We start from the raw sequence: 22,639 nt of genomic DNA on the forward strand, positions 1-22,639 counted from the left end.
TGGGATGTCCAGAGCTTGGAAAGCAGTGAAACTGCTGCTCCTGTGTGGTGCAGGCAGATCCCAACCCCTGCACACCCTGGGATGGGAAAATCCCACCAGGACGTGGCTTTTGCAGCAGCAAAATGGTTAATGAAGGGATGTCAGTGCCCTTGCAGAAGAAGAGATGTATTTGCATAAGTTTTGTAAATAAATAAATAAAGACTCCTTTTTAACATTTCATTTATACCTTTTTATTTAAAAATATGGCTTCAGCATGCCTGGGGCATGATACATCCAAGTCGTAGGAGGCATTCAGGTTGCAAGCATTTCTGCTTCATCCATCATGCCTCTTCCATCTGACCCTGAGCTGCACAGGGGAGCCAGGTGAAGAAGGCAGTGGACAAGGGAGCCTGCGCTGTCTGTTCGCACCAAGACCCAGACTCATCACGCCGTAGCACTGCTCTTCTCCTCCCTATCCTCCTCCGGCAAAGCTTTTCCCATTCGTCATCCTTCACCCCATGTTTGGGGTGCTCGGGCTGCTCTTCATGCTCCTGTTGGATGAGATCTTGGATACACAAGGAAGGACTCACACGAGTTAGTCATGGCTTGCTCATTCTCCAAGAAGCTGCACAATTTCCTTGTCAGTTTTCTTTGCTTGCTTTCTCATTTTGATAACTTCAGACTTACAGGAAGGCCTGACTTCATTCTTTCAGTTTGAACCAAGATGTTCTCCTGCACAGAAAAGCCCTCAAGTTTCTCTTTCCATCCTGATTTCTTCCCATTTGTGATGTGGAAGTTTTTGTATCCTTAAAAAATGCAAGTCCCTTTTTCTGAGGAAGCCTAGAGGAAGCAGTGCGGGGGATATAGTTGCAATACACTCGGCTCTGTTTCAGTAGAAGAGTTGTTTTTCTTGCCCCTAATCTCTTCTGCATATCGCATTTCCTCTCTGTTTCATAAATGAACAAATTTACTGTAATCATTAGAGTTTTACTCCAAAATTAAAGGCAGGCTAATACAAAACTATGCACGTATTAACTTTGACTTTGCTTTTGTTAAGTCAGATGTTTCTTAATCAAAACCATACTCTTTGCAAAGCCTGGTGATTTTAGGCACCTTGGGAAAAAAAAAGAAAAAAAAAAGTAAAAAAAAAGTTAGCCTTCCATTAAATATTAACTTTTCTTTATCATAAACAACCCAGCTCTGGATCAATGGTGTTGACATTTGCTTTCGTAAATGCAAGTGTTTGTTTCTGTTGTCTTATAAACAGAGGTAATGTCTTCACGGCCTTTTCATTTCAGTTGACATAGAGAAACATCAAGTACAAAGCCAGGACCCAGAAAGCTCTGGTGGCAGAGCTCCTTCTTTTGCAAGGCCTCAAAATCCCACACTTAGGGATAGGTAGCTCTGGGTTCAAACACTCAGATTTGGGGTTCGCACATGAGGCTGCTGGTACCAACCCCCATTTCTTCCCACTTTTCCCCATCACACCACACCGGAGCCCGTTCTTTCAGGCTGCTGTCCAAAACAAGCACTGGGGCTTCCACAAAAAGGACTCAGCAGCCCAGGAGCCCTGAGATGACTTCTCCCACCGAGAGCCATAGCACCCCTGCCCCTGCTTCAACCCAAAGCTCCCACACTGGCCACAGGGCTAAAAATAAATCGGTGCTATTTAAATCAGAAAGCAAGATGTAATTCTCTCAAAGAAAGGTTCAAGTAGTCCCAGCTAAAATAAATTGATTTGTTTAGTTGTTTTCCTCAGCTTATTTTAATCCTCTTACGGGCAAGTTATGAAATTGTGGTAGCACATTTATTTACCCAAAGTACCCATTCAGAAGCAGCAGACCACTGAAACCCACAATTTTGCTCGTGAAGCAATCGCTGTCCTCGCAGAAGCACCAGTTTCATGCTCGTACATAACAACAGCAGGGACAGAATAAAAGTCTAAATAAGACGAACAGAGAGGGTTCAGTAACAAACACAGCTCGCTTTTCCAAAACAGCCCTGCAACCGCCTTACAAAAATGCTGTCTCTGCCACACGTCTCAGCTGGACAAGACAAGGAATGTGAGGAATCTCATTTCTAGAGTCGTGTCTTTGGGGAAAAAGCAGTTTTTGTGAAATACCCGATGATACGATCCCGAAAACAGTTATATAAATCACAGCTGACACGGCCCAAAGAACAGCTCCGGCACATGTGGCGAGATGTGCTTGGATCTGTTCCCCTCGGTCTGTGCCTCTTACGGGACAGTTTATTTGAGGACCTCGGTGTGTTTGAAAAGCATCACAAACAACTCTTCAAACCTGCATGCTGGAGGAAGGGGGTTTGTGCCTAAGCCCTTATGTGAGTGGGAAAATATTTACCTCTTTCCTGAGAGAGTGGCAAGTGTGAATGAGCTGCCCACGGCGATGTAGGAAAACGTGGCAGGAGGAGCGATGGGGAACTTGCCCTGCCAATGGCCTTGGTGGCAGCAGCTTCCTCCCGTTCTGAGTCTGCATTTCTTAAAGCTTTATGGACCTGAAAGCCTTTCTGAAGGGGGATGGTTTGAAACAGGGGGGTTTGCCCCTGACTTGCACCCTCCTGAAGGTATCAGGAGCTCTCACCTGCCAGGCTGATGTGGTGATTGCTTGCCAGGATTCCCTTCATGCCGTTATCTCCTCGCTTCATCTTCCTTGCGAAGACACAAAATAGCTGCCTTTCTTCACTGACTTAGTGTGTACTTAAAACTACTCCCATATGGGAGCGCAATCCTGTCTGCCACAGCCAAAGCACCCAAAGAGATGTTTCACGGCTAGAAAATGCCTGTGGACCTGTTCCACTGCTCCGGCCTTGGCTCTGCATCGCCTTTCCCTCCACCTTGGTGCCGATGAAGTTCATCACCCTTGCCCCAAGCCCCTCAGCTGCACATCTCGGTGGGTGCTGCCCTATATCTGCAGCCTGGCTGCATCCCTGCTGCCCCCCCAGGCAGTGGCTAATTCCCCTGGAGGAGTGCTGCCCTAAGTGATTAACCAGACAAACAGCACCCTATGGCGAGCAGCTGGACGGGTGACATGAAAGGGATTTTGCTCACGACGTGCTCGGACTCTGCCTGGTGAGAGCGAAGGGCGAAGCTCAAAGCATCCCTCACTCGAGAGCACATTTTTGCATTTCAAAGAAAAAAAACAATTTCACTTGCTAATAAATGATTTGTTTATTTACCCTTTCCTCCCAGAGAACGGTTCCACGGCTGCGAGTCCCGATAACTCACGCTTCCATTTAACTCACGTGTGACTTGTGGGTCACCCGCTCAGGGAAGTGTAGGATTTCTTACCGCGATGTGGAACAAAAAAAAATAAAATCTGCTGGCCTGCTGCCAGGTGGGAGGCTTGCATCTCCATGCACAGAAGACACCCAAGTGGCAGCCCAGCCGGTGGCCCTGTGGAGCGGAGAGGTCAGGGGCCATCCATCAGGTTGGGTCCTCTCGGGGTGAGCAGAGCCGAGTAAATAAGTAGTTAAGCTGCCTGCTCCAGCCCCGGAGTTGGAAAAGCCATCGGGAGGGGTGTTTTTTTTTTTTTTTTTTTCGCCTTGCAGCACAGCACAAATTGTCAGCCAGCTTGTTTTGTTTGCTAACGTAGCCCAACAAGCAACCAGTGGGTAAAATTAATGGGTTTGAGAACACACAGTTCCTGGATAGGTTTTGAGCTTTGCCCAGTAGTGAACCGATTTCCCTGGACTGCTTCAAGGGTTGGGGTTTGGGTTTGTTTGCTTCCCCTTTGCTTTGTTTTTAACACAGAGCAGATCTCGTTTGCTGTAACAGGAAAACTCAGTGCTCTGTTAAGGTTGTGATTATGCTGCTGCCAAGTATTTGGGATGCTAGGGCTGGGATTTTTTTTCAGTAAGAAAAGCCTCCCTGTTCCCTTTCACAGGTAAACCTATTAAACCCTTTCCAAAAGGGCGGTTTTCTTTCTGTCGGAAACTTTTGTTTCATGTGCTGGGAATTTCTGGATCAAAACTCAGATCTCAGTGATTCAGAGCTGAAGCATCAATATACAGTTTTTTCAACAGAAAACAAAATTTGAGCCATTTCCATTTCTTCTGGAGCTCCAGCTGCTGCCCAGAGAGGAGACTGCAGTGCTCACAGATGCCATTTAATTAATCCTCCTTGTACCTGCAGTCTGTAGAGGGTATTAACCTCAATTTACAGATCAGAAAAATGAGACAGGAGGGAGATGAGTGACAGCTGTAATGAATACACTGCTTCCCTCAGCCAAGGATTACAGCTCCCGAACCCCCTGTTCCCAAGTCCCTAATTAGTAAACTGCAAAGCTCCTCCAATGGGCCAGAAATGAATAATTTGAATAAAGCAAAATATTTTCCTTCAGATGTTTGGGCTCCTGCACAATATCTTGCTACTGAAGGTGATTATGAGCCCTGCTCCTGATGCTGCCACCTCTCCTGGTTTTGGTAATGACAAATTCATCTTCAGGGAGGAAATTGCTGCTGTCACACCACATCACTGGAGGAAGCATTATAGAAACGTAACCGTTCAGCAATCTTTGGGGCACCTCGCTGCACCGGGGGCTGTTCTTCCCACACCAATTACAGCTCCAATACTCGCTTTTATTCACTGAGCATTTAGGTCCTGGTGCCAATGGAAACCTGGTTTCATCAATAGTTATTCCTGAAGGAGAATATAAATTGATTTAAAATTAATTCAAATCACTTCAGAGAAGACCATGCAGGTTCAGTCCCAGCACTTAGAGCCGAAGGTTTGCGATACCGGCTGAAACCTTCATTTCATGAAGCTGAGTGTTGCTTCTCAAGGTGGTGTTTCTGTGTTCAGCACCCTCTGACAGTTGGTTTTGATGCTGCATCTCCTATAATAGCCCCAAAAAACAGACCACGGTGCCACGGAGAAGCCAGTGTGTCTGTGGCCACATCCTACCTACCCAAACATCTTGAACATTTCCTATCCGTACACTACCAAATCTCATTAGCTTTCACAGGCATTGTGGGTTTAATACTGTGGTTTGCATGCTTTCCAGGAGAAAGTTGTTGTTTTTTCCATTGGAAAAGAAGCAGTATTCCATAATAATCCATTCACTTCACAAATGTTGTATCAAAAACAAGTCCTGCCTGCAGAAAGTATTTTGACCTTCCTGTAATTGAATGGTTGTCATTGCATTTAAATATTCTCTTTCATTTGAAATATAATGATACAGTTTTAAAGAAGTGAAAAACACTTCTATTGGTAAAATAATAATAATAATAATAATAATAATAAATCCATTTATTTTTGTTTTTCAGATTTTCTTCCCCTTTGGAAAATGTTTTCTTTCCTGTAATTTCAGAACGTGTTTTCTCTAATTTCAGATTTTTCCATAAATAACAAATCCGATTCCTGCTCTGCTCTATTGCATCCATTATGCAGGATCCTCCCAGGAATGGCATGCCTCAAGGATTAAAGAGATGTAATGTTTGTAGAGAGATAAAGATTAAGTTCGCTTAGCTCTTAGACCTCATGCAGGCTCTGAGCACAAGACTGAATTTCACTTTGTATGAGTTATCACAACTGAAACTGCTCTTCGGTGGAAACCACTATGCAACCATCCATTTGCAGTTGTAAAAGTCAATATATTTAAGCCTGCAGTGCATAACAATGACCCCTATGGATCCTCTAACGTTTTTCTTGGATCTGTATAAGCCTGTTTTTAATATATTACTCATCTAAATTGTTCCTGGGACTTGATTATTTGCTGGAGTTAAAATATCCAATCTTAAAAGATTTTTCAACATGTGTATGCTGAATTCCCCACTGCAATAAGCTTCATTTAGCTCAACTAAAACTGCCATGCCATAAAAAAATGCTTTAAAAAATCTCAGACTAACTGCTCTCCTGGTTGGTGGAAGCTCCCCAGGCAGGATTCCTCAGTGATGATAATCTCTGGTTTTGGCTGGCTCTGTTTGGTCCCTGGAAAAATAAAATCCAGCTTTCACTGAGCTGCACGTTGAGGTGGAGACAGAGGGCACAGCCATCCCTCTCCTTCCCCATCACACACGGATACTGGATGTTCCCCAAGGAAAAAAAAAATCAGTGACAAGCCAAGCCATCTAGAAAACAATGCTGATTTATGCTCCCTCTCCGAAAAGCCTATGAAATCACACAGTTTGCATGCACGAGGCTCCGCTGCATTCCTCCCATCCACCAGGGCCATGGAGAGATCACAAGAGGCAAATGGCCACGAGCACAGCCTGCTGCAGGTCCTGCTTTCCTTCCCAAGCCCCAGCTCCACTTCATACCACTGGAATAAATTAGGGGCAAGTCTATTAGAGGAGATTAAGTTATAGAGGAGAAGAATGGGGCCAAAATGAAACATAAAGAATAAAAACACGCACGGAGTTCAGCCGCCGACTTTCCGCCTCTTCTCCCACAAAGGAGGAGAACTGGGTCATCCTGAAAATAACTGCACAGAGTCCATTTTTTCCCCCCCTTCCTGGCCTTTTCCATATGGAAATGCAATTGGGCAATCATTTGAACAACTGCACAAAGACCAGTGAAAGGTTTTGTTTGTTTTTTGTTTTTTTTCCCCACCTCCTCCTCCAAGCAATCTCCCTTTTGCCCTGCAGTAAGAATGCTAACAGGGTGATTCTGGGGTGTTTTCAGAGGGTCAGGACGGTGTTTGGAGGAAGTGCCAAGCCTCTATCTCTAGAAGTTGAAGTTTTGCAAGTTGTTTGCCTTTGTGACTCTGAAGTCTAGGGGGAAACACCCTAATTTATGTATCTTTGATTGATTTTTGTTGAAATTCAGGATGTCTTTATCACAGCCATACAGTCAGATTTCTGTGGTTTTGGCCACAATCTCCCTACAGTTTCAACGACTTGATATCCAGAATGAATAAATCTGATATGTGCATGCTTTTACAACCCCCCTGCTTTTTATTCCCCCAGGGAAAAATATCATCTGCCCTATTGTTGACTGCTTGGATTTTACCTCCACAATATCCCTCCCATCAGCATGTGATTAATCACCTCCCTCCAGCAGGCACCTCTCAGGAACTCAAGACCTTTTACAAGCCTTAATTAAGCCTTGCAACATCCCCGTAAAATAGGTTGAAGTTGGGGTTAAATGACTTGCCTGAGGTGACTGAGCAAATCAGAAGCAGGGGTAGAAATAAGGAAAGCTGCGGCTTCTGAAGCACTTGCACGGCACCCAGAACGGAGGTGAGCCACCAAAGAGCCTTTATAATGTTGGCTTTTTTTTGGAGATAGGGTGTTGCAGCCCCAGAATTACCACCCTCTTGCTTGCAACCATGACGTGAGGCTTCCCCAGCTCTATCCCACCCCATAAATACTCCAGCATCCCTCCAGCCCAGGCTTCCCTCACCCACCCAGGTTTTACCATGCTGAGCCCTGCCCCACAGCTGCCCATCTTTCCCTAGCCACCTCTCCCCGTTTGACACCCAAATTGAAGCCAGACCCTCAACACGTGGCACGTCATCAATTCTAGAGGGCAAATGGGGAATAAGAGCCAGGCGGGTTGCTGCTGGGTTCAGGGACATCTCTCCTCACCTCTGCAGTGGGAAGGGAAAATCGCATTGAGGGGGTGAACCCAGCCAGGTCTTCTGCAGCCAAGTAGGAGGAAAAAAAAAAAAAGATATTTTTTCATGGCCTGGGAGTGCCTGTCACCCTGTGGAGGTCTCTTTTTGGGATCACTTATTTTCTGCTCTCGGGAGTTCAGGAGTCTCAGGCAGGTCGGAGGTCCATGCACTCACTTATTCCTCTCTGGCAAGTTTTGAAATGCAATGCGGGTTTCTGATGTCTTTTTTAACTTCCCAAGAAAAAGCTTTGCTTTGTTTTCCTTAATTTTCCCCAGATTTTCATGGCAGACTCCAACACTAAACAAACAAACCAGCATCCCGGAATCAATGTTCTTGCAGCTGGTTTAGTGGTTTCCTCAACGACCCAGCAGCAAAAGCAGACTGGTAGGGCTGGGGAGATCTCCCCCTGGTACCCACCAAAACAGGCTTCATTGGGAAGGAGAAATAACCACAGCTGGGGGAAAACATCCCTTTCCTTGGGCAGCAGGGTTCCCCTGCCCGTCTCTCTGCTGCTTGCAGAGATCCTTCGAGGTGTTCCTAAGGGAATACCTAATACCTAACCCAAATCGAAGGTGAGGTGATGCTCAAATAATGCACAGCGATGAAGCAAGGAGCTTCTCTCCCTGACTGCCAGGTACTTACAACATTCTTAAAAACTTTCTAATACAGAATAAATAAAATATAACTCATTCTATGAAGAAATGTTGGCCTGGGAACCTTGCACATGCTCTGCCATCCAGCCTGTGGCTGTGCCAAAAGAGCAATTTGGTCTCTGGGAAGGAACGAGGGCAGCAGCCCCATGTAGTAGTCCCTGAGAGGCAACACTTGGCCATTGCAAGTGCAGCTGTAAGAGTGGCAGGCACGTGCACTTGGTAGTGTTTTGTGCTTTCATACATGCATCCTTTTACTGAGACACTGGCTAGAAATCTCTGTGCCCCGATGTTGATTTAATGAAAGCATCGATGAAACGTGAAAATTCGCAAAGTCAGCAGACCCCTTCTTCTGTTTGGCCTCTTTCTGATCCGTTTTCTCAGGAACCATCTCAGATCTTTGGGGCATGTCAAGGCTGAGGGACACCCCAGGGACATCCAGACAAACTGATTCATTATTCTCACAGCAAATACCACGCACCGTGGTGATACCTCGAGAACATGGGACCTCTCCAGCTGGGTAGCCTGATCCAGCCTATGGCCCTGCAGATGGTTGCTGCAGCGTGCCAGCTGAGGGGGACAGAAAGCTGGTAGGGCTGGTGGCCCCATGCAGCACCCTGGGATGTTCTTGCGTGCCTGTCCCCATGCCTACTCCCAGGAACAGCTTGCCTCCAGGTTTGTTGTGCTCACACCATGGTACAAACATCTGGGCGAGTGGTGTACCGCAGCGCGCAGGCATCTTTGCCTCGAGATGTCCCCAGGGAACTGCATCAAAAATGCTCCTTCTCCTCCTGGACTTCTGCTCTGCAGTTGTATCAGCCACCCTGTCCCACACATGCCTTGCACAATCAGCACAGAGATCCCTGCGAGCCAGGCTGTCCCTGTCCAAGCTTCCCAGCTCTTCTGTCTGCAAGCAGTTAATACACAAGGTGCCAGGAAATGTGGTTAAAAACACCCTGCGTGATTTGTCCATAAAAAATGCCATGTTTTACACATAGCTTTTGCTGTGTGGTTCTTCAGATCAGCCCCTAACAGAACCTGGTGTTTTTTTTCTGCACCTATTTCAACATCCCAAACAGCCACAGGCAGAGGGTGGGTTGCTCCCCCGTCCTCTTGCAAGCCCCGCGTTCCCATCTCTCTCAGTCCTTCTGGCAGGTTTTGCAACATTTGGCGATTTTGAAACCCCAAGATAAATCTCCAGGCCCCTGTTTACAGAAAAAGGCTTGAAAACACGGATCCTAAACCCCGGAAGACAAATAGACACAACTCTAATTGCAGTGTTATTCCAAATCCCAACAATTTTAATTAAGTACTTGGGTTCTCGATGGGATTGTGCATTTTTTCCTGCCTTTTGGAAGCACTTGTATAAATGCGAGCAGTATCAACAGTTGACATAAAAATAGGAAATCAAGAAGTGTTCAGAAACACTAATTTGAATGGAACCAATCTGCTGAAAGCTCCTTTGTCCAGTGTGGCTGCTCCCAACTCAGCTTTCCGTGCTGTAATGGGAGCTGGGCAGCAGCATCCTAGGGCTGAGAATTTGGGAAAAGAGATGATTTCTGTTTCAGACACCCAAAGGTGCATATCAGAAAGTGCCTCCTGCATGGATCTGATTGCTGGGTTATGGCCATGCTGCGAGGCCCCTTGCACCACGCATTTCCATAAATTGTGCTTGGTGCTGCTGCTGCTATTGACTGAGCAAAAGGGCACTCATTTCACATCAAGCAGCCATGAAACAGTTAATCCCAATTAGTTCAAAACAGCAGATATCATTCTTTATACTTTGGCAGTTCTCATTTTGAAGGAAAAAATATGTTTGTGTTCTTGGAGTCAGCCTGAACAATAAAATCGGATGCCAATTTTCTGGTCTAAATTAGGTGAAAGACCAGACTTTTTATCATATGTGTGTCTCTGTGCGCTGTTCTGTTACATGTTTATTTTACTCTTCTGTATATTTACCAGTGAAATCGCGGGCTGCACAGAGCATGCCGCCGTGTGGCAGAGAAACACGACAGGCTCTTTCATTTACTGAGGCTGGAAATTGAACCTGGCACCAGGAAAACGCGAGACACTATCAATTGCAGAAGGAGATATTGCCAAAAGATAAACATAATAAAGTCGGTCATTGTCAGCATATCAACTGAAAGCCTTTCCAGGGTGTATGAATAAGGGTTTTAAACTTTTGCACTGGTGGAAGTGTTTTCATGTCCAATTTCAGTGTGTGCTGAAAAACGTCCAAGCCTTGGGCTTCAAAGAGGCTAAAATCAAAAGGATTAATAAGTGGTAAAACACCATGGGAAGAAAGAGGCTGGCATGTCTTCCACTGGGCATTGTCCATTGTGAGCCTACAGCCGAGGTGCACACTGCATTGCCCCCATCAAAGAGGACAGAAAATAAAATAAAAGTAAAATAAACAGCTTTCAGCTTTTTTTTTTTTTTTATTTTTTATTTTTTTTTTTTTCTTTTTTTTTTTTTTTCTCCCGCCATCCCCATCTGTTGAATGCAGCTCCCTGAGCCCAACCAGGGAAAATGAGGCCATGCTGCCACCTCTGCCAGGCACATCTTGTACCCCACAGACACCGGCCCCAGGGTACCGCACAGCCGAGGGCACAGCACAACCTGCACGATCCATCCAGGAAGGCTTCAATCCCAATAATTTTCTTTTCCATGCAAGTGAGCTTTTCATAATCTTGTTTTCATCATTAATTTTCTTCAGATGTCACTAATTTTCAGGACAGGCGAGAGGATGCCAGACTCGCACTCAGCACAGACGCCGGCACGCAACAGAGAATCTATTCCTGCAGCAGAACAGAAGATACAGCACAACCCAGCCAAAACGCACTTGATTAATCAGCCAAAAGCAGCCAGTGGCAGCTCTGTCAGCCCACAACATGATGCTCTCCTTCCAAAATCCCTCCAAGCCCTGTCCTCTGGTTATTGGTGAGATGCATGGTTATGGGGAGAGTCCGCTGATGCCTGCTCTCTTCTCACTGAGACAGGAGACCTCTGACACCCCACTTGCCTCCTTCCAAATGTTTTCCCATCACTAGAGGGAGACAGGATTCAAATCAGGCTTTGCAGTCGGAAACCAGTGTTTATGAATGACAGAAAACTCTCGGAAACGTTTGCGCACCCCAAAGCACGAGGAGAAAGTGCCACCTTCAAGCACTGCCAGTGCAGCCTGAGAGGCCTTCACAAAAGGAGACTCAAGAGTACTTTGGGGCTTTTCACTCAAAAAAAAACACACATAAAAACAAATAAAGTTTGAGCACAGGCTTAAAGTTAAACATACATGTATACCTAAGAGATTTCTGGCACAAGTTCCCAACCAAGGATTAAGAGCCACACACCATATTACTTTTAATTGAGCTACTGTCTTCCCATACGTTCTTCCCTGGGGAGACCAGTGGCTGGCTTATGAATTCAAGGAACAAGATCAGTTAAAAGAGTACTTGAACAATTGCGGTTGGCAGTTCTCTGAATAATATGAGCATTATTGAGTGTCGGAAAATGTCATATCATCAATTTTCTGGTTTCCTACACTCGTTGCTTTTGATCTCCACTAAAAGATTTATTGAATAGTTTTCATTTTTACATTAACCTAGTCCAAATTATACCAATTTAGAGCTGGGATATTTTTTTAAGAATGTACAAAGAGTGATTTTTAAAGCTGAGGCTTTTGATTCCATCCAGTTTTTATTGTTTCAAGCAAAGGACTGTTTTGGCAGGTTTATGAGATGGCGTCTGTTCTGCTGACAGACATGCCTGATAGATTGCTTACTCGTGTTTTATTTTTGGAGCCATTCGCAGTGTTATCTGCATTTGAAAAACAATTTACTTTGATTAAAATTTAAATGAAATATATGGAAATACTGGCCTTGCTTGCAATCAAATTGTAAGTCTATCTTGTTGAGCAACTTTTCCTCATTGTACGTGGGTGAAATGCAATGCTGAAAAGGAGATTTCTTCCCTTCCGGCAATGCCCACAATCAGTCATTAGAGCTCCCAAATGAGGAATAATTCCTCCCCCAACCCATGCAATGCCTTGAAAGGTGATTAAGGATACTCTTCTTGTACTGCCTGCCTAAACTGAACATGCTATTGATGAGTGTCAATTTAAAACAGTCCTTAAAAATATAGTTATAACCACTTGACTTAGATGATTTCCTGCAGCAGTGAATTTTGTAGTGACCGTAGCATACATGAAGGATTATTTCCTTTCATTTGTCCCAGGTATTTAATCATTTGTAAGGTTTGAGCTTTGCCTAGGGATCATATCCGGGACTTCATTGTTGTTTAAAAAGACTGTTTTCACTCACCCATGCCACATCATCAGTTTTCAGTCAGAGAAAGAAAATGAAGGACTTCTGGTGTCAACACCTCTATGAAAGAGTTTTGAGTTGGTGATCGTACTCCATGTATTTGTGATGCTGTTGGCCATCTTCTGAGGCCTTATAATCCCCTTTTAACAGAGGACTTAGGCTACATGTACCTGCCATTTTTTCTGCACTGATCATCTTTTGCATCATGATTTTTATAGCAGGTATGAAGACAATAATACTTAATGACAAATTTGTACAACAAATAGCCCCAAATGTAGATTATCACACCACATTTGGTCTTAATGGCTTGTTTTGTTCATGATCCTAGATGCCTGGTGCAGGCAGCCCACCCCTGCCCTTCTGAGCCACCCCAAGCAAAGCACTTCTCCCCACAGTCCCATCTGCTGCTGTATCAAATAATATGAAATAAAAATGTCTCCATGTGATGCATTGAGAGATGCAGATGCAAAACAATAACCACAACAACAAAAAAATAATAAAGCTCCAGCTTTCTGCCATTGCTCTTTGCTGTGAGACAGCCCAGGAACATGAATTCCATGAGCCAAGTTCACCCCCCCGAAGTCCATCTGCAGCAGTGCTGATGAGCTGGCCTTGCTGATGCTTCTTGAAATAGCCTCCAGCCCTGAAATAGCCCTGCACACACAACAGCACCATTTCCTGACAGTGAACCTCAGGGCCGAGGGGGGCAGGGATATGGGTGGCAGCCCATGAGTGGCCGTAAGATTTGATGATGGTCCAATTTTCTATAAATATGGCTAAACAACGCAGAGCCTCTCTCCTCTTGCTCTCTGCATTCTTGTTTCCCCTTCTCCTATCTCAGCTGAATTTTCCTACCAGCTTCCTGAAAACACTTCCCGATTTCACACCATAAACATCCTCCACTTTTATTTGACTAACGCTTCCTACAGTGCGAGGCCTTCCGCCCGCTCCTCCAGAGCTGCTTCTATGTTTCCCCTATCTTTGATATCTCAACAATAAATGAAAAACAACTCTTCCTGTGCTTGGTACTGGCATGCTTTCGGCATTTTTTTCCTTGCCCCCCCCAAGCTAAGCAATGAGTGCAGGCCACTTCCCGCCTGGGTGAGCCAAGAGTCAGCTTTGCAAGAGGCAGCAGCAGAGGTCAAAGGATTCATTGATCCCAAGTCAAGGACGAGAGGAGCATTGTGGTCACGGGCAGCTTCTGCGCTGCAATCATTTCTCCAGACCCATGCCAGTGGAGGTGGTTGAGGAGCAGGACTGTCCTCTGCCAGAGGAGCAGGGGATGCAGCCACCTTGGTCTCCACGAGGAGTGCGCCCTTGCCCATGCTGCTGTCCTTGTATTGCCTCCTCCTCCACTGGGGAATTCCCACAGAGCTCAAGCTAAGGTCACTGAAGGCAAGAGATGCTGTTTGTGCTGACTGCAGCCGCCTTGGGCCTGGCTTCCTAGAAGGGATTCCTGGAGAGCCAGCACTGATGGAAAAGAGATGATTCCTTGGGGCTGGGCTGCTGCTGGCCATGTATGGTGCAGACCTCACAGTCTTCCTCCTAAGAAAGTGGAGGAAGGCAGTGGCAAGCCTGGAAGCTGGCGAGGAACAGAGAGACCTTTCACTGCTTCTCCATACCTGTATTATAACTCAACATCCAGCCCCTTCTCAGCCTGAGCAGTGTGAAAGAGACAGCATTATCCTGGGAGGTCTCACCCCGCCTGAGAGAGAAGCATCGAGCAGCTTTACCACCACTCCAGATGTAAAGCAAAGCCCTCTGCACCCCTTGGGCCTCCACAGCAACTCAATAGGGAAAAGAGGAAAGCCTTCCTCCTCCCCACTGCACTGAGAGCTTCAGCCACCAGTGAAGACCAACCATTCCTTATCATATCATTGCTCTTTTTTGGCTATTTATTTTACCATTCATTAACACATGAGCCCCCCAGAACTCCAGCCGTGTACGACGCTGGTTGGAGCCATGGGTAGGCCCCAGCCTGACAAAGAGGAGAAGGGACATGCCCTCCACCCCATGGGACACCCAGGGCCCATTTTTCAGGCTGATGAGCACCAAATGAAACTGGGAAGGTCAGCATTCAACCATGCTGAAAGTCAGTCTGACTCCAGGCTCAGGAGGCACATAAAGGTGTGTGGTCTCTGAGGGCGGTCAGCCCTGAATTTTGGTGGCCTTCTGGTAAGGCCTGCAGTGCCCAGAAAGGGGCTTTGGAAACCTGTCACATCGGCAGGCTGAAGCACTCCAAATAATTCAGCTCTGATTTAAGGAGAGGCCTTATAACCTCAGCTTCTGCAAAAGTCTGTACAGAGGCATTTGGCTACTGCACCTCAGCAGCAGCAGCTTTGGGAAGATCTTCTGACACATGAGAAAGCAGAAGAATTTGCCAGGAAAACTAGGTTGAGTAGCAGCAATCGATATTTATGGACACCCTACAAAAGGGCCATCTTAATTCACAGCAATTGTATCGGAGCCACTGATGGACAAATGCCCTGCTTTTGATGTAAAAAAATATAAGAAAATGCGGATTAGTTTGAAAACTATTTTATTTTGTTTCAGCCACGTTTTATTAGTATGAGAAGCAGCCAGGGATATACTATCCTACCTTTGAGTGGCCAAAGATAACATGAAAAGCTTTTCAAGAAAGGAAGGCTCTGGCAGAAGATGGAGTGATGGGAAGGATGCACAGCATCATGTGTTTAACCAGCAGCAGATACATGTAAGCACAAAATACCTGTACCATTACCTGACAACCTTAGTCTCTCCCCTCAAGCAGCTCTATCTTTTTCACCCTGCAACCCATAAGTGACCCTCATCATTAGAAATCACTTCACCGCATGTGGCATTGTTTCTTTAAATATTCTGGGAAGAAACTCAGAGCATCCTTTGCTTGCTGGCCATTTTTATTTCAAAACCAGGAGACAGCAACTTCTCCATTTTTTGATGTAACATAACATAGGAAAGTAATGCACAAACCTGACCACTTAGGTTGCAGCAGCCCTGTGTTTATTATTATACATAAAGCACACTGTTGAGAGGAGTTGAAAGCCATGAGAGCCCCTGGATGCAGAAATATGGCCATCTGATTTGTTTTTACCTTGGTGCTTTTTTCTTATAGGGAAAGAACAACAACAAAATATTAGCTCTTCACAGTGTTCCATCTGGACAGCATTTGACTAATTTAATCATTACAAACTGGTGAATAGAAAGCGAGAAGTAACAGAGTGGCTAGTTTCATAACTCTAATATATCTGCAGTATTTAAGCACAATAAAGCAAATCTAAGTTGTCTTTGTTTAATGCTTATGAGATAACAGTTACAGAAACATATTTGTGATGCTTTAGGAGTCAGGACACCTGCATAATTTAAGTGTACACTGTGTAAGATTGCCAAGCCAGCAAGTCATCCATCAAAAAGCTTCAGAAGCTGCATTTTATTGCCTCCAGGGACTGTCAGTGTACCTTCAACCCATGCTGTCCATGATAGACAGGAGAGGGGTGCAGGACGTCCCTGCCCTGTGGGTCCTGGGCCCTCACCAAAGGTCTGAAGCACAAGGGGGGACCATGCTATAACCAGAAACCTGGCAAAAATGAGACCACCTGGAGGCTCAGACACGTAGCAAAGACACCTTTCTCCTCCTCGCACCCTCCCTACCGACCTTCTCCACATCATTCACTGCCCTCTTCACCCCTTGGTAATTACTGCCTCATACAGCAGTCTCCCAAGGCACAGAGACTGGAGGATCTTTAACAGAGGTTAATGTCCTCTGGCATCATCTGGCACAGCAGGTTTTGGTCCTCCAGGTTCTGGCAGCTCGCCCCTGCCTGGTGCACAACCACCCTCGTGTCCTCCCAGTGCAGCCAAGACCACCAGGCCGTGTGTGCTTGTCCTGGGACAAGTTATTGGCTCCCAGCAGCTAACCGCCCTATTAAAATAACACCCTTTTGTCATCCAGGCCCTAAACACCTCTATTCAGCACTTGTTAAAGGCCTGAATACCCAGGGGTTTCTTGGAGGGAAGAAGAACCCATGCTCCCCACAGGAGCTGGGCCGAGAAGGCTGATAATCATCTCGCGATCACAAATTACTTTTCATAAGGACCATTTATGAGGTAACAGTTGGCATGCGGAAAGCATTTCACTTCGCCAGCAGCTTGCTGAAAACGAAACATCACGAACCCTAAAAAGAAACCGTGAATCAAAGGCTGCATTCTTCTCTCCCACAGTGAACCCTTTGTTAGGGTCTACCCAAAAGTTTCATTACGAAAGGCTGATACAGGAGCCTTATTAAATTGTGATTAAATGACGTGTCCGCGTAGAAGTCAGCTCATTCCGCTGTTGATGTGGGCTGGCTTTCTTAGACTTTTAAAACATGAAGGCTTATGAAATAACTGTAATATCTTTTCCCATGATTGCTAGGGAGCGGAGGGTCTTTGCTTCTGCTCTAGTCATATTTGGCCCCGCTCCAGAGGATAACATTTTCATTAAAAGTGCATTAGGCGCACAATTCACCACGCAGCCGTCCTGACGAACTGCCTGATCCACAGCCCGCTGACCTGGCTCAGAAGCCTTAATGGGCTTTGGTGAACTTTGCTGGCCTCTACAAAAACAGCATCACCCATCGCTGGAGGTACTTTGAGCTGGTTTTGCCATCAATTGGATCCAATTTGTCCCCAGTGCTTCCCCCCACCACTTTCTGTGTTTCAGGATTTAAAAAATACTAAATAAAAAATAGCAGAAGCTGAAACATCAGTCAGGCCAGATAATTGCTAATGACTGTGTTAGAGCAGCAGGGATGATATTTGGGACACCTAAGAAAGAGTTAAACAGTAGGAACAGCATCAGACCCAGTGGCCTCCCCATCATTTCTGCCTGTCAGTTCTGAGCCACCAGCGAGCTCGCAGCAATGATGCATCTTTCCCTTCAGATGACTCACTTTAAATAGTGCCCAGTGATTTATGCACAGAAAAATGTATTAATAAATACGGAAATGCACAAATTCATACGTTTTAAGGCTGGGGAACCGTCACAAATGTTCAGCCCGGCCCTCTGGAGACTGCAGCCTCACCCAGCAACTTCTGCCTGAAATCCATGGCTTCTGTTTGAGTGAAAGCATCCAAATAGCACAGTGGAATGCTTCAACATATTTTCTTCTAACATTTTGCAGAAGAAATGCTTCAAAACCAGAATCCCTCTTTTTCTGTTGTTTCAGAAAGTCTAAGTCAGGAGAGGGGTGCCAAGAATTATTGTTTTTATCGGTATCTCTTAGTGATGTGCTGTTTACATACTCACAACTGCGTGGCTCAGAGTTTTGGGGCAAAGCTGGTAGGAAGCACCTTCAGCACCCCACCTGTGTGGATTTCCAGAGCCAGCATGGCTCGCCCATACATCCCCATCTATCCTGAGGCCTCCTGCAATCAGCACATGACATGAGCAATGTAGCTGCTTAACGAAGCAAGGTGGGTTACTTCTGGGAGACGCTGGCAGCCTTCTGGCCAAGTCAGCAGGAACTGTGCTCGCTTGTCCGTCAGAGGTGATTTAAATCATGCTTTGCAAAGTACAAATGCCCATAAATATTTGTGTGACATAAGATCGGTGAGCAGCCAAACAATACTTCAAAAAGCTGAGCAAGGGAAGAAAAACAAACAAACAAACAAACAAACAAACAAAAAAACACACTATGAATACTGCTTGAAAAAATAAAATAGGGAAATCTAGCATTGTGTTTAAGGGCAACGTTTGCTCTCAAGTGGGTTTCTGTCAATGGATGTCCTGCACACAGAACAGGCAGTGCAAATAAGAGGTAGGGATGCACAAAGAGAATTATCTAAGTATCAGACCCGAATCTCACGAGGGACTCCTAATCAAGGCACTCACCAGCACGGGACATCAAAAGGCTTTCAGGAAAGGCTGGTGGGTCTGACAGGTTGACATGTGCAGGCACAGGCAGCTGACTGCTAACTTGTACTTTATCCAGAATTAATTCACAGTGAGCATCTCGGAGATAATCAATCTTTTCACATTTAGCAGGCAACATTTATCATATGAAGTAGCTGCCATGCTTTCTGACAAGGATACCTTTCAGATTTTCTCCTTTTCAGTTAATATATTTGATTAATACTTACAGCCCAGGGTTGCAGCACTGGCATTTGCTTCAGTAGGGTACAGCCAGGACCAGCTTTTGCATCTCCCTTCCCTGGCCAGCTGTACCACCAGGCTGCCTCCAGCCCCATCTCAGCATCAGACCTTCATGCTTTGTCTTCGTAGCCCTCCAAGCACCTTATCAAGGTGTCCATGCTCTAAAAAACTTCCTGCAGACCTCTGAGAGCTCAAATTTTAATGGATTCAAGGCTGACAGGGATTGCTGCAGGGCCTCCAAGTCATGAGCAACTGCCAGAGAAAAATGCCCAAACCTGCAACTCCTGCAGTCTTGCTTGGAGAGATTTTGCAAAATCCTTTCAGAATAGCGGCAGGTGCACTTATCTGGGCCAGTACCACTGCGGACACCACCAAAAGCCATCCTGGATCAGAGGCTCAGAGAAGTGCCAGAGCTTTCTAATTTTAGACATTTGATTTGAAACCATTGGTCTACAGGACTTGGGCAAGGAACACAAATTCGAGCAAGCTGTGGTGCTCCAGCCACTGGACAAACAGCCGCCTCCCCAGCTCCCCAGCCTGCTTCGTCTCCAGATGCTTTGCATTTCCCTTCTCTCTGCCAGGTGTTTTTAGCACATCAATGCTAAAAATTTCAGCATGTTCTAGGATTCCAGCCTGCTTTAGAATAAACTACGACAGATCTGTGTCTATGGAAGATGTTCCTTGCCAGAAATATTATCTAATTTGTAAGCATTTTATGATTTTCAAAAAGTTATAAAATACGATATTAGGAAACAAATGGCCAATGGAAAAGATCCCTTCTGGTAGCCAAAATGACCATATAATTGATTTTTATGAACAGCATCTAAAGAAATGAGTTACAACCCATATGGCTATTTTGGATTCTAGATACACATTGCATTTTAAGCCTCTCAGATGGTTTATCCAAGTTTTCCGCATATAATCAATGGTGATTAGAAGAGGATATGAATCATTACGGCTCCTAGGGCTGAGCACATGTTTGAAGGGTGAGGGATTCACACGTTCTTGCTCTATAAATACCCATCCAAGGTTGTACAGAGCATGAGAAACTCCATGGCAGCATGTAAAAAGGTATCGCAGAACAAACTGCAGACTCATTACGGAACCCAAGGCCTCCTCCCTTAGATGGGTGTAAATATTATTTACTTAGGACACGGTTCAAACTTCAATTGAAGTCAGACGGAAAAACTTTACCTCTAAGGCAGACAGTGTATCCTCTTTCTCCATGACTTTAACCATTTTCTCATAGCTTGGCCCCAGCCGGTGAGGAGGTTAGGTTACAGATTCGCTCACTACACGGTGATGCTCCACAAATAACGCCCACACAGTTCACATGTGCACGCTCTTCCCATCAGCATCCAGGCCTTCCAGGGGTGCAGAAACCTCCCTTGCATGGGCCCATGTTTGCAGAACCACACATACACATCTCGCACATCACCTTCATGCTCCCAGACGTCTTCATGGCAGTGCTTACATTGACAGCGGATGCAACAGGTATGAAGCAACTCAATCTTATGAACATGACAGCTAAATTACACTGCTTTGCATTCCAGCCCCCGGTGCTGGCCCACAGCACCCTTCCTTTGCTCAGGGTGACAGCTCTGGGGTACCTACGTATCACAGAGCACGCCAGCTTTCAGCTCTCAGAGAGGGAAATGTCTCCCAGTACAAAACAGCCTTCTTGTTACCATGGGGAACTTAAGAAATATTTTCTAAGTTCATTTGCCATGGAAGAAAAAAAAACACAAGCCAGGATTTATGCACTACGCTTAATGCACGGTATCTCCAATGCATTTCTTTCCATCCCTCAGACTTTCATTCACCATTATTTCCTGCAAAGACGAGAGACCTTCTCCTAGATTGCACATTCATAACTTCGGCAGACTTTTAAAACCAGAAGGGACTGTTGTTGTAGTCCCATCCAGCTTCCTGTGAAACACAAGCCAAACAGTCTCAGCTGATAATTTCTGTATCAAGCCCCATGACTTCTACTTGAACTGGCACCAGACGTGCTCCTGATGTGCTGCAGCTACTATATTATATTCCTTACAGTCCTGGTATTCCTCCGGGCAATGGAAAGGCGAGAAGGGAGCCCCCGTTCCTTTTGCTGCCTGTTCCTCCTGATAAATCAGCCGGTGAGCTGAGCGCCGGCAGTATTTTTCAATGCTGTCTGGTCCTGGAGGCAGTAAAGCCTCTGCATTCCTCGGAAAGAGACAGGCAGGTGATAGCGGGTAGGCCAGGATCCATAATCTGTTACACAGGTTTAACTCCACAAATTTAGCAAACGCTCAGATCCCGTCTTAAAGGGAAGCTGAGAGATTAGCATCGGCTCCTAGGCCAGGCCTGCTGTAATGCAACCCTCGCCTCCAGCTCAGCAGAGGCACTGACGGGGTCTCCACTGACAGCTGCCAAGGGAAGGCTCTAAGACAGCCGAAAACTTTGAGGTTAAGATTTGAAAGGAAGACAAACCTAGGCTCCTAGTCATGTTACAGCCCATGATGAACTATCCCGCAGAGGATTCTTACCAGGATGCTAAGAGAAGTTTTATAGAGCACCAGAGCCATCCATCTCAAATGAGGATGAAAGCGCAACCTATTACCTAGGAGGAAATTGAGAAAGGTAATATTTTGCCCTCGATTTTGATGCGTTTCTAAAGCAATTCAGTCGGATGAAATTTGCAAAGCCATTTTAAGATGAAAAGGCCCGTACGATAACCAGATCCAGAGGATTTTGATTTAGGGAAATATTATGCCAGTTGTAGCGACAGTAGAAGTTTTCATATTTAAGTTATTTCATATTATTATGAGACATACCAACACTAACATTCCTCCACCCGGACATTTCCCAGATTTCCCACCCACATAGAGTCTAAAAGCTCTATATAAGGACTTTTTCCCCACTTCGCAGATCAAAGCAATCTCCCCCTGGCTGGCAGCTTGGCTAGAAATAGGGCCGACATCCCTCAGCGTGCAGTTTACCACCCTTAATCTTGACTTTAGTCCCTCAGTTAACCATCAGAGCACGAAGCTTTGCAGCTGCCTCTTCTTCCTCTTTGACCAGTTCATTTTGGAGGCACAGAGGTGGCTAAAGACTTCATTCCTTAGCTACTGGGGCACCCAGTGGGGCTGTTCCCCATTAGCACCAGTGCCTGAGCCGCATGCCCAGTGCAGCTCGGTGCCTCCGTGGTGCCACGCAGCCCCTGTAACCGCTCCTACTCCAACCACAACAGCAAAAGCCAGCAAAGAAATAAAATTTTCCATATGGGTAATTCGGACAGGTTGACTGGAGTTTTGCCACTGACACCTGTGAGATGACACACGAGGGCTTCAACCACGATGCTGCCAAGCAATGCTGGGGAGAGGGAGAGGCTGGCACCAAACCAGGACCACCTCAGGCTCCAAATCCCACTGCTGCTCTTTCTCAAAGGGTTTGAGGCTGAGAATCCACAGATTGCTCCTGTCCCACCAGGCCCCAAGGTAAAGGGGGAATGAATTGCTGTATTCCCCCTGGGAAGCCCAGCCCATTAAACCAGGACAGAACAGCAGAACCAGAAGGTTTACAAGGTGCTGGTAAGGTCTGGGAATGGTTTTGTGTGCAAAAAGCCCCAGGTGCCAGTGCCACCCCGTATCTCCCTGGGGCAGGAATGCCACCTGTCCCCGTGACCAGGGCAAGGGACGCATCTTCAGCCTTGCTTTCCCCAGCACAGGCAGTGGGCAGGGTGTACTTGCAAAGAGACTTAGAAACACCACCCCCCTTACACATCCCCTAAAAAAAAACAATGAACCACCACCACCACCAAAAAACAGATCTGAATTCTGCTCAGAAACAGTTCTCCTCTGGGGGAGATAAGATGAGAAAGAGCAAATCAGTCGTGACAGATGGCAGGGGTGGTGGTGAATGCACTAATGGGAAGCACACACATCCCAGGAGGATGAAAGCTGCATAAAAACCTTATAAAAACCAAGTGCATGTCTCACTGGGCTG

The sequence above is a fragment of the Aythya fuligula genome, chromosome 8 (genome assembly GCF_009819795.1).
Source record: "Aythya fuligula isolate bAytFul2 chromosome 8, bAytFul2.pri, whole genome shotgun sequence".
NCBI classification, from domain to species: domain Eukaryota; kingdom Metazoa; phylum Chordata; class Aves; order Anseriformes; family Anatidae; genus Aythya; species Aythya fuligula.